This window comes from Sarcophilus harrisii, chromosome 3 (assembly GCF_902635505.1).
Source record: "Sarcophilus harrisii chromosome 3, mSarHar1.11, whole genome shotgun sequence".
In the NCBI taxonomy this organism is placed as follows: domain Eukaryota; kingdom Metazoa; phylum Chordata; class Mammalia; order Dasyuromorphia; family Dasyuridae; genus Sarcophilus; species Sarcophilus harrisii.
Genome location: NC_045428.1, coordinates 423,890,592 through 423,904,436, shown reverse-complemented (window position 1 = coordinate 423,904,436; position 13,845 = coordinate 423,890,592).

Genomic DNA, 13,845 nt, shown 5'->3' with positions numbered 1-13,845 from the left:
TTGGTGTTCATTATTATTTATTAATAATAGCTCTTTTTCAAAATATATGAAAAGATAGTTTTTGACATTCACCCTTGCAAAACCTTGTGTTCCAAATTTTTCTCCCTTCCTTCCCCTCACTTTCTCCACTAGAGAGCAAGTAATCCAACAGTACATTTTATTTTAAATAATTAAAACATTCTTTTGAGAAGGGGTTCTTTTAGGTTTCACAGAATGCCAAAGGGATTCATGACAAAAAGATTAGGAGCCTCTGATCTAATTTATTGATGTCTTTAAAATGTGATATACAAAACCGAACACAATAATTCAGGTGCTACCTAACCAGAAGAGTACAGTTATACTATCACTTTCTGATTTTGCTACTATATATACTACGAGTTCATGTTGAGCTTGCAATCTTTTTCAGTTGAACTGTTGTTGTCTAACCACGCTTTTTCCATTCTGTATTTGGGAAACTGATTTTTGGACCCAAACATGACTTCGCATTTATGCCTATTAAGTTTAAGGAGCCAAGGCAGTATAGAACTTCCCCAAATAAATTGGTAAGTCATATGAATTTCTCTTTTCCTGGTAACCTTGGTACATTTCCTGACCTGGTACACTTACTTTGCTACAGTTTTTTTTTTTTTTTTTCCCTATTTCTTTCTCCAGCTTTTTTTTTTTTTTTTTTTTTCAACCATCGAGTTACTCTTCTCTCTTCCTCCCACCTCCACCTTCTCAAAACAATGTTTTAATGAAGGGAGAAAAATTTGGAACACAAGGTTTTGCAAGGGTGAATGTCAAAAACTATCTTTGCATATATTTTGAAAAAGAGCTATTATTAATAAAATAAAATAAAATAAAATATACAAGATCATAAAGAAAGCAAATTATGTCAAAATAATAAAAAAAAAAAATTAGAAAGGTAAAACAAGTTCACTGGCTCCAGTTTAGCAATACTTGAAAGCGAGATTTAAGAGGGCAATTGGAATAATAAAAAGTCCTGAGATTACTTCTAACTAGAATTAGATGAATAAGATTTGAGAATTGAAGATTTGGGGGAGGGAAGCAAGATATCTGTTTTCAAGATTTTGAAAAGCAGTTATATGGAAAAGGCATTAGTCTTATTCTTCTTGAAAGAGAAGAGCTAGAATAGCATTTTTAGACCTGATATATGGAAAATTCCCCTGACAAATAGATATAGATTTCTGTGGGCTGTTTTGATTTATTTAAATAGAGTAATCAAGTAAATATTTCCACAGCACCTTTAGCAATAAATCTACTGTTAAATTTTTTCTTTTTCTTTTTTGTTGGTCAGGCAATTGGGGTTAAGTGACTTGTCCGAGGTGATACAGCTGATGTTTGTTAAGTGTCTAAATCAAATTTGAACCAGGTCATTCTGACTCCAGGGCCAGTGCTCTATCCACTGTGTGCTCTGTACTCTTAAATTTCTTTCTTTCTTTCTTTCTTTAATTTACAAAGCATATGCATGGGTAATTTTACAACACTGATCCTTGCAAAACCTTTTGTTCCAAATTTTCCCCTCCTTGCCCCAACTCCTCCCCTAGCTGGCAGGTAGTCCAATACATGTTAAATACATTGAAATACATGTTAAATCCGATATATGTATACATATTTATATAGTTATCTTGCTGTGCAAGAAAAATCGGATCAAGAAGGAAGAAAAAGAAAAACCGAGAAAGAAAACAAAATGCAAGCAAATAACAACAGAGTGAGAATGTTACATTGTGATCCACACTCAATTCCCACAGTCCTCTCTCTGGGCATAGAAGGCTCTCTTCATCACTGAAGAAGTGAAATTGGTTTGAATCCTCTCATTGTTGAAGAGGGCCACGTCCATCAGAATTGATCATTGTATAGTCTTGTTATTGCTGTGTATAATTTCTCTTAGTATCAGTTCATGTAAGTCTCTCCAAGACTCTCTGAAATTATCCTGTGTAAAGGGCTGAAACTCTGAAAAAGGTATGCTTGAATCAGACCACTGAACAGTTAAGGCTAATTACCTATTTGAAATGAGACAATGACTCTATTAGCATATGTTTGGATAAATGGCTTTTTTCACAGTTGATGTTGGGTGAATGTTTAGTGTTAAGATAATCATAGGCAAGGATTAGAGGGGGGAGGGACAGAGGCCAGAGATCACTTTGCTGCAGTATGTGGAGGAGAGAAGTTAGTGACTTTGGATGGGAGAATCGAAGATACATCTTTGGCGAGCCTGTGGCAGTTTGCCTGCTTCTCTCACTTTTCCTCCTAAAGATCAAGGACTTTTACTTATCCTGACTCTGATCCTGAGGCCTCCAGGGAGCTAGCCTGAATTTAACAATCCTGATGGTTGTTTCTTACATAACAATAATATTCCATAGCATTTATATACCATAACTTCTTCAGCCATTCTCCAACTGATGGGCATCCACTCAGTTTCTAGTTCCTTGCCACTATAAAAGGGCTGCTATAAGCATTTTTGTACATGTGGGTCTCTTTCTCTCCTTTAAGATCTCTTTGGGATATAATCCCAGTAGTAACACTGCTGGATCAAAGGGAATGCACAATTTGATAACTTTTTTAGCATAATTCCAAACTGCTCTCCAGAATGGTTGGATCCATTCACAATTCCACCAACAATGTATCAGTGTCCCAGTTTTCCCACATTCCCTCCAGCTTTTGTTATCTTTTCTTGTCATTTTAGCCAATCTGAGAGGAGTATAGTGGTATCTCAGAGTTGTCTTTGCATTTCTCTGATCAGTAGTGATTTGGAACACTTTTTCATGTGACTACAAATAGTTTCAATTCTTCATCTGAAAATTGTTCACATCCTTCGACCATTTATCAATTGGAGAATAGCTTGAACTATTATAAATTTGAGTCATTTCTCTCTATATTTTAGAAATGAGGCCTTTATCAGATCCTTTGGATGTAAAAATATTTTCCCAGTTTATTGCTTCCCTTCTAATCTTGTCTGCATTAGTTTTGTTTGTACAAAAACTTTTTAACTTAATATATTTAAAATTATTTTGTAATCAATAATGATCTCTAGTTCTTTGGTCACAAATTCCTTCCTCCTCCACAAATCTGAGAGGTAAACTATTCCATGTTCTTCTAATTTGTTTATAATATCATTTTTAATGTCTAGATCATGAACTTCTTTCGACCTTATCTTGGTATACAGTGTTAGGTGTGGGTTTATGCCTACTTTCTGCCATTAAAGTTTCCAATTTTCCCAACAGTTTTTGTCATATAATGAATTCTTATCCCAAAAGCTGAGGCCTTTAGGTTTGTCAAATACTAGATTGCTATAGTCATTACTTATTTTGTTCTGTGAACCTAACCTATTCCACTGATCAACTTCTCTATTTCTTAGCCAGTACCAAATGGTTTTGATGACTTCAGCTTTATAATATAGTTTTAGATCTGGTACAGCTAGGTCACCTTCATTTGCTTTTCTCTTCATTAATTCCTTTGGAATTCTTGACCTTTTGTTCTTCCAGATGAATTTTGTTGTTATTTTTTCTAGTTTGGTCAAATAGTTTCTTGGGAGTTTGATTGGTATAGCACTAAATAAATAGATTAATTTAGGGAGTATTGTCATCTTTATTATATTCGCTGAACCTATCCAAGAGCACTTGATATTTTTCTAATTGCTTAGATTTGACCGTATTTGCATGGAAAGTGTTTTGTAGTTTTTCTCATATAGTTCCTGACTTTTCCTTGGCAGATAGATTCCCAAATATTTTATACTATCAACAGTTATTTTAAATGGAATTTCTCTTTGTATCTCTTCTTGTTGGATTTTGTTAGTGATGTATAAAAATGCTGATGACTTATGTGGATTTATTTTATATCCTGTAACTTTGCTAAAGTTGTGAATTGTTTCTAGTAGTTTTTTAGTTGGTTCTCTAGGGTATATCATCATATCTGCAAAGAGTAATAATTTGGTTTCTTCATTATTTACTCTAATTCCACTCTTAAATTTCTTAAAGTTCTTTAATTGGATTTGTAGTTTGAATTTATCTCAATTTTCCTATTGTAGTTACTTTTATGTATTTTTTATTCCCTCACCTCCAGTTAGATTACAAGTTTCCATCTAGCTATCATTATATTCCTAATGGCTAGCATAGTGTCTTGCACTTATTAGATTTTTCATATTTGTTCAGTGAATTGAATTAAGCAGAATTTAATCAGAATTGTGTTGTCAAAATTTCTTCCCAACTTTTAAATTTTGAGTTCTAAAATGCCAATTCATTTTAATTCTTGTACTTAGGACAGTGCCTTTTTAGCTTACATTAAAAGTAAAGAAGTCTGGTTGGAGAAAAATAGGATTTTGCCATCCAGAGAAACTACCTGAGAAGCATAAGATGGACTACACTGCTTAAAAAAAAGAGAAAAAGCAGCATGAGTTTTAAACTATTTTTGAAGAGATTGGTGGCAACTATTGGTTTTGGCCCCTGTGCTGTAGGCCTTCAACCTTACTACCTCAATTTTTTTTTTTTTTTTTTTGGACCCAGTTCTTTATTTGCCCCTTGAATTCTATGATCACCATTGGAAACTTCTTTGGCTACTTTTCTCTGTCTTGGCTTTTTGATGTGATTCCAACTAAATTGGACAGCCTGAACTTGAGTATACTATACTATTGTTTTCTGAGCAAACCTTAGCTGACTTAGAAAAATGACCCTTAACTTCTCTGATGACTAGCCAGCTCTGCCAGCTGGCTTGGAAGACAGAAAATTGGAATTTAATGAAGCAATTTTGACATACTTACTGTCAAGTTGTTTAAGTAGGATTTTACCTTCTTAATTAAATTTTATTAAAGTATTCCATTTTGATATTGGTTCTGTAGAAATGCAAGATCATTTTTTGCTCAGAAACTCTTTTATGCTCATGTGGTACTTTTAAAATGTTCATAATTCTTTTACTCTCTTTTCTGAGTCTCAGAACAATCCTGTAAATAGGTAGGGTAAATGTCATTATTCTCATGTTAAGATGAGAAAAACTGAACCTGAAAGGTGATTTGCCCCAAATCCCACAGATACTAATTAGTGGAGCAGAATATGAATACCTTTACTAAGGCCAATGGAGTAGAAATAGAAGTGATGTTTTCAGTAAGAATATATTACAAACCACTTAGGCAGAAATGGGGCAATAAATGAAATTAGAAAACCCATAACAAACCTGGTATATTATCTTTTCCCTTAAATCACCTCACTTCTCAAATTTATTATGAACATAATTATCCTTCTAATCACTCAGTTTCAAAGCTCAGTTTTATCATCATCTCTTCTCTCTTGTTGTCCCACAAATACTTGCTAAATTTTGTCATTTTTTTTCTTTCTTTCAGATATATTCTTTTCTCCATGTAAACAGCCCACTCTCCTGGTTCAGTTAAGCCTCATTATCTTTTACGTGGATTATTGAAAGAATCACTGTCCATGTAATAGCACAAATAATCTTCCTAAAGCATAAGTCTCATCCTTTTACCCTATCCTGTTCACTAAATTCCAATGGTTCCGAGTTCCTCCTGCTTAGTGGTGCCTTCCTCTCTAATGCTACCTTCTATCTAAGCAGCCTCTATCTTATATCTACTGATTTATATACCGGTTGTATCCTCCATCAAAATATAAACTTACTAAGAGTATGGAATGTTTTTGTTTTTTTTTAGGAGGTGGGGTAGGTAACCAGTGCTTTTCACAGTGATTGGAATAGCACTTTTGGTTTTTTTAAAAATCTTGATTGTTGGGTAAATTCATCTAGATGGAAATAGGAATTTTCTTTTCTTTCTTTTTTTTGGGGGAGGAGAGAATTTTCTTAAGATAGTTTTATCCTTCAAAAGGTGGAAAAAATAACAATAGGAATTGATATTCAGGATCTATCTCACCAAGAAGGAAAACTTAGTTAATATAATATGAACAATGGGAGCTTTATGAGGAAATAATTTCTCCTTCTTATAATTTGTTAGAAGAGAGAAAAATTAGGTACAGGGGATATGCATGTACCATAGATTTCAGGAAAGAAAATTTCAAGTGGTTCAGAGAAATTATAGGTAGGATTCTATGGCCGAGAAATTTAATAGGAGAAGTAAGACTAGGAAGAATATAATTTTCTCAAGAACGAAATTCTGAAGACACACATGCACACACACAAATATTTCATTGAGTGAGGAAAGGGGGATCAGTTGTCTAAAGAGATTGACATAGAAGCAGAGAAAGTTCATCAATATACTTACCATAATCAAAAGCAATTTCCAGAAGATAGAAAGAGGTAATGGGCAGATAATGGAGGATAAACACAAAAGTCTTGCGTGGTTCTGTAAGAATAACATTAGGAAGGAAATCTGGGAAGGAAAGTTAAGAATAACAAACTGCTATTTTAATTTATATTTGGGGAAAAGAGGTAGATCAAAGAGAGAACAGGAATGCCATGAGAGATAGTCGGGACAATGATGAATAGACAACATTTAATTCTTTATTTCTTTTTCTTTCCCAGTTTTTTTGGACTGGAAAGGATAGTACAGAAATGGCTAATAGGTGTTGATCCCTAAAATAAATAGGGGACATGTTGGATAAAGACCATCAGCTCAAATTAATCAAGGAGATATCTCAAGGTAAAAGTAGAAAGGAATTTTATCATGATGTTGTGAGAAAGGGTGTCTCCCTCCCAACACACAGTCAGATGAGGACAAGCAAGGCCCAGTTAACAGACAAGAATTATATAGGGCCTGGACTAACTCTCCCTATAGGATGATCTTTGCCCTGATTAGCCAAGGCAAATAACCTCATATTCTAAGTCATAAATGAGGAAAAACTTCTAACCCAACCACATTTTTAGGATTACTAAATTACCTTATATGAGAGTTTTAATGCCAAGGTGGCTCCAACTTCGTCTCACAAAGAAAAGGGCTATATAGTCCCATTCTTTGTAAACCACGTGATCTCTGGATAAAGAGACTTGGGTCTGGGACACAGCCAATCTTTGACTTTCACTCAATTCTTAGAATACTGTCTCCATCTTGTGAGATAGCTTTCACAGTTCACTTCATTCAGGGATAACTGAAGAACACCTAGAATCCCCAATGAGGTCAAATTACTGAGGCTAAATGGAGAATATCCTTAAGTAAGAAAAGAACTGGTAGAAGTTACCTGCAGAAATAATGGTTTGGTTATGTATACTTATTGTGAATCTAATTTATATTTTAATATATTTAATATCTACTGGTCATCCAGCCATCTGGGGGAGGGGGTGGGGGAAAGGAAGGGAAAAATTGGAACAAGAGGTTTGGCAATTGTCAATGCTGTAAAGTTACTCATACATATTACCTGTAAATAAAAGGCTATTAAAAAAAAAAAGAAGTTACCTGCTGGGCCACTGTCTGTGTCATAGAAAATAAATGAATTTGGTTACATAAGGGTATTAGAGTATATAAGGGGGAAATGGAATAAATGGACTCCATATTTCTAACATCCTCAGGAGTCTCGCCTCATCACTCCTCCACTAAGACAGTATATTTTAATCACTCTGGCATGGGGGCTCTAGAAAGCAAGGTACATTTTGTCACTCCCAACTTGGGGGCTCTAGAAAGCAGGACACAATACTCCTAGAGCTCCTGATTTCTTAATTTAAAGAGGGAACTTCTAAGACAAAGGTTATCTATGGTTTTTGACCCAGGCCCAATCCATTTTATACTCATCAATTCTTTTTAAATCTGGAGAAGCTGGTTTCTACTTTTCATTATTTCCTTTGCTTGGTCCTCCTATAATTCTTTTCTTTTGCTGGCTCCACCATTCACTGCCCTCTGTCTCCATGTAAAACTACACATGAAGTATAATTTGTCTTTACTTGTATACAGTACCTTGTAAATATAATGATCTCTCAAAGTTCTGACCATTTCAAAGACCAACAATGAGTTCAGAGGATTGATGCTACCTATATTCTGTGAAATTTAATTAAAACTAAAAAATAAATTAAAAATAAATATAATTGTCATTTGAAAAGAAATATATATTATTATTTCTTGTATATGTATATACAAGAATATATTATATATGTATACATATTGTATATGTATATACAAGAATATATTTTATTTCTTGTATATGTATATGTATATATACTTCAACTATAGAATAGGTTCCTTAAGGAAAAATACTATATCATTTTTTTCATTTTTTCCCATATTGTCTTGAATATTCCATTGTGTCTAGTTGAGCTCTCAGTTTTCATGTTCTCATGGAATTTTAGAGTTGGGGACTTTAGTTCAATACTTTAATTTTACAACTGAAGTATTAAGAAATGAAGTGATTTGTTAAAGATCATATAGCATTGTAGTGTTAAAGTTAGGACTTGAAAATAAGATTTTTTTACTAAGTGACAATGTATATTTGAACTGCAAGATCATTCTTTTGACACTTTCTATAGATTACAGCCATAGTTTTAATAAAGTGTAAATAGAGCTCATTATTGTGAAAGCAATTGTCCTTTCTTTTCAAGATGACCAAGTTTTGGTATGGTGAGGGTAAAAGAAGAAAACTAGAGACTTAAGCATGCTTACCTGCTTTTTCTTTTTCTTTTCTTTTCAATTAACTTTTTTTTTTCCTAACTGCCACTCTCCCCCACTGAAGAAAGAAAAACAAAATACTTGTTATAAATTTCAGTAATCAAGCAAAATAACTTCTTGCATTGGCTATTTCTATAAAATGAACTTTGTGCTGGCTTGATCTAAGGGTAGGTTTCTGAACTAAAAAGCTAAGGATTCTGAACTGTATTAGCCCAAAAGGTGATTGGGTGGCTAAGGAGAAGTGAATTGGCAGAAGATCAGGAGAGACAAATGTACCCAGGTTGGAAAATTGGAGTAAATCAAAGCTTTTGGATCAAGTAGTTTTGAGATCAGACCTATATGTCACTACTGTACTTCCAGTTGAGTTGAGACAGAGAGACCCAATCTTGTTAAAAATTTTCTCTCTCTTTCTTTCTTTCTTTCTTATATATATACATAGTATATGTATACTAAATCTATCAGTCTATCTCTTTGAGAAGCTATATATCATATTTCCTCATGAATCCTTTGGAGTCATGCTCTTACCTGTTTTTCCCATTAAACCAAGATGCATTTTTTCATAGTACAGTTCAATGTTAAGTTAGAATTTAAGAGGATACCAATGATTTCCTACATAATCACATTTGTCCTTCTGATAAAAACAATTTTTTCCTAAGCAAATAGGTATTATTTGCCTTCTATTGTACAATTAATGGCTTTTGCATTATACTATATGGTTTCCTTATTTTGTCTTCATGACTTTATATGCTAAGCTTTCAGAGTCTCTCAGTTTCACAAACATAATCCATAGATTTGTCAGTCCTAAGATACCATGACTTATTCTTTTCTACTCTTTAGACTAAGACATCATATGAGTCTTCTTGAAATAAGAAAAATCCTGTTAGCTGCTGTTGTGACCACACTTCCCTAAGAAATCAACAATGTGTCCTTTGGATGTTGCCAGGTCTGTTGTCTTGGGGGTTTGAGGTGGATGATAAAGGGTTTAAAATGAAGAAGAGGTGATTACAAAGTCTTGGGAAATATAGACTTGGAAACCATTTATGTCAGCAGAAAAATTGCTGCTAAAATAGCCTTAGCTGAGCACAGTGATTTACAAGCTTCAAGTTCAGGGTAAAAAACAAATCAACACAGTATTTGGTTTCATTTTTGTAAAAACATTTAATAACTAAATTGTCACTGTGACTCAGATATTTCTGGATGCTCAGGTAAAGCTGAAATAAACTCCATTTTAAAGAGCACAGATCCAAGGAATCTGCATCCGTTACTCCACGTCTTCCCTCTTTGTTTTTAAATTTTTTCCCATGGACTTGTTTATTTAGACACATGTATTATTTGGATTATTACTTAATAATACTGGTCACTGAAGACTAGCCATTTATGTCCTATAACCCATTCATCTGTCATAAATTGATTTTAATTATTTCTCTTACCTATTTGACTCAGCATCCCCTTAAAGTTTTTTAAATTCTAATTGTCCCTTCTAAAAATATACTTTTTATTGAACTTTATATCTTTGGCAATTGTTAATAGAGTGGCAAGTCTTTTCTATCAGTAGTAATGAATCTGCCACAAACCAGACCTGAATGTGTTATGTTGTGGTTGATGAATGGCTTAAATGAACTAATGACTTTTCATTTTACCTCTGATTAGGACATTTGAGGCATCCAATCCTTGTGATGAGATATTGCAAAATCTATTTTTAATTGGTAGAATCAGCATAGGAGGCAAGAATAAACAAATGTAATTATTATTTCCTCTTGACTTAAAGAATCCTGATACCAATTGCTATTGGTCTATATAACCAATTCCCCCCCTGCAATATTGTAACCTGGGAGTGGATACTGAAAATGATATCCAACATTTTGGTATTGAATGCATTATTTGGATAGTAAGATATCTACCAGCATGGCAAATTCCTTTATTCTCATTTTATTGTCAGAGAATAGAAGCAGGAGAGCAAAAAACATGAAAAATGCAAAGATCTATTAATATTTCTACAATGAACAATTTTATCTGCCCATAATGGTGGAGATACTATTCTTGGATTCTAACACCACATTCCCTGATGGGCTGCATGAGGAAACAGTACTAGAGAAAACAAAGACAGGAAGAACAGCTTCAACAGATCACCCAGAGGAGGTGTGCCCTTGAGGCAACAGACTCTGAGGACATCAAGGAATCAAATCTCAAGAAAAATCAAAGAGAGAAAAGTACATAATAATTGGGGGTGGAGGGGAATTTAGATCTTAATAATACTGAAGAAAGTGATTATGTGAAAATATCTGTAGTTATCAAGCCATATGTCTACTTTCTCATCTCTATAAAATCTTCATGAGGGTAATTTGTACATGTATCAAGAGTGTACTTCATGAAAATATCATAAGAGAATCTGAGCTTTGCAAATGATATCTTATGGCAACTTTCATCTTTATATTCACACAAGTGACTGAAAGATATAAGGATTCTATGTTCCAGATGTACTGTTCAACATAAAAAAAGAAATTTGATTCTGTAGAGCAAAATTCAGCCTTAAAGGTTTTCTTCTAGTAAAACATGTGTATTTATTAAGACTATAAAAGATTCCCAGACAGATTAATAAAAGATAACTTTCTTCAATGATTTTTAATATCAAGAAAGATACTGTTGGGGAATTTCTCAGTCTATGTTCCTGGATAGCCCAGGAAGAATTTCATTCATGGGCTAGATCTACTGATGGGAATGGGAAGAGGCATTAAAAACCTAAATAGTGAAATAGGAAAGAAAATGATCTATTAGCGTGCTGAGGAAGACTGGTAGCTGAAAGCTTCTTTAGTTTGTTAGAGTAAAGGTTGAGAAGGTTTTTTTTTTTTTTTTTAACATTTACTTTTTTTTTCTCAATTACAGCTAAGCAAAAATGTTTAATATTGTTTCTTTTTAAATTTTGAGTTCCATATTCTCCCTATTCCCTTCCCCTAACCCCTACTCATTGAGGAGGCAAGCAAATTGATATGGATTATACATGTGCAAGCAGCCATGCAAAACATTTCCATATTAGCAATTCTGCAAAAGAAGATACACAGGTTAAGTTTTTATAAGATTCCAGGACTCTAATCAGCATCATTCTTTGGCAATTTAAAATAGAAAAATAGCACCTTTTCCAGGAGAGATTGGGGTAAGGAGGGGAAAGAAAAATCATTCAAAGTGGGAAGTATTTGAAAAACAACTGACAGAATTTGTTGGAATGAAAAAAATATTCTCTGTTCAAGTGCAAGAAAAAAATGGATGTGACCAAATACTTTTATAACCCTTAGAGAAATCTGTTTAATTTAAGAAAGCAGGGGTGAAGTAACCTTTAATGAAAAGCCTTGGGCATCTCTTATCTAAGAACAACAAATAGCTTTACACTAGTGGATGAGATCATTTGCAGTATCAGATCCTTGTGTAGTTTATCATATTTTTGTTTCTCCTGCTGCATAAGCCAGGAGACATCTGCTAACCAAAGATGTTTGTCACTGTCAACGAGAAGGTTGAACACAGCTTTTAAGTGGAAGGATTTTTAAAATCTAAAATCCTTCCCATTTTCCTTTCTGTGTATGATATTTGATTGTACCTTTGATATTACAGTTTCTCCTAAATTTTATTCATAATCACTCTAAAGGCTTAGACCTAAATGGTCCTTACAAGAACTAAGAAGAATGCCCATTGTCCAGACTCTGATGTATAGTTAGATGCATAGTTCACCGAACCTGGGCAACTTTTATATAGCTATCGCATGGGACCCAGGAATCAGACTTGAATAAGGAAGAGAGTGGGTTATATTTCACTTGGTAAAGTATATAGCATTTTCTTTGCATTTTTATTAATCATTTGACTTAATGTTACCTAAATTTCTCTTTCTATCGCATATTATCCCATCTATTGCAGCACTCTCAACAAAAATTTACCTTTTTAACACCAAGTTTCCTTAGATGATTTAATGCTAATATTTATATTATCAGGAGAACATTAGTGGCTAAAAGATGAGCTTTTGATTCAGGGGAAAATTATAGTTAATTTAAATCACTATTTCCCAAATACAATTTAGCTCACTTCCTCCAATATTTTTTTTTCTTGGCCTAGTTCATTGTCCATCTGCCAGTCTCTGTCCATAATGGATGACATTGTACCATTATGTACCGAATTAAGTGTTAAATCTAGAAAGGTAGAAACCTTGAGCAAAGCAAAATGATACTCTAATATTTATATAGGATACTGAAGAGGCCCAAATGTATTAAGAATATAAAACAAGTTAATGGGGAGACCAATGAGAACACACTAGCTAGAATATTTAACTAGTTGGTAATTGTTGTACTCTGATCAGATTACTTCTAAAGGTCTTAGTTTATTCTAGAGTCTTTATATGTTTATGCTTTGATTTCTTATCTTCCCTATGAACCATCCTCATTTCCACATCTGATCCTTTATTCATCCACTTACCTAATGTCCTTCACACTCATTATTTTTCAAAATCCTACAGACCTTTCTAGATTCAGCTAAAGTTGTACTTTCTTTTTGAAGCCTTCCTTGAAGAATTGTTTTTGGCTTTTTTCCCTCCTTTTTAAGCATCCCAATGCTTGGTTCACTTCCTGTAACATAGTAATAAATGTTTGTTAACTTGTTAGCTTCCTTGGGGCTAATCTCCCTGTCAAAAACCAATGTCTGTTAATAACTATACGAAATTAAGCAATAAAATATTAATAATAAATGAAGCAGTATGTAGTCTGTTCTCAAAAATTTGTTACATAACAAGAGCCTAAGAAGTCTAGTCCAAGTACAGGAATATTTGAACATTCATACTTAGGATCACTCATTCTCAGTTTTCCTGTAATATTGAGTTGGATTAGATAACTCAGAGGATTTCTTCCGTTTTATGATCATGTATTTACATGTTTACAAACAAGGAATTTATAGCTACCACTGAAAGCTCATGTAGTAGCTTCTTGATTTATTATTTATTCCTCCACATCTGCAGGATGCAGACCTGGGGAGTCCTCAGTTCCTATTTCTCTTCAGTTGCAGGATCGACTACCCCTTGGCCACATTGTTTTAATCCAATACTATCTCGTGCTTTCATTTGATCCCCAAGAAAGAGAAGCAAATTTGGGGTAAAACAAGAGCTTAATCAAAATCTTATTTTCATTCCCATTGTTACATGAATTGGTGAGTGCTAACACAATCTCTGAGCAGAAATGGAGCTGCTCTCATAGGTTTGGGTTCTTGATTTTTCTATGTATTCTTCAAGAGAGAATCTCAAGAAGAATTGACTGGCAAAATCTGAAGTT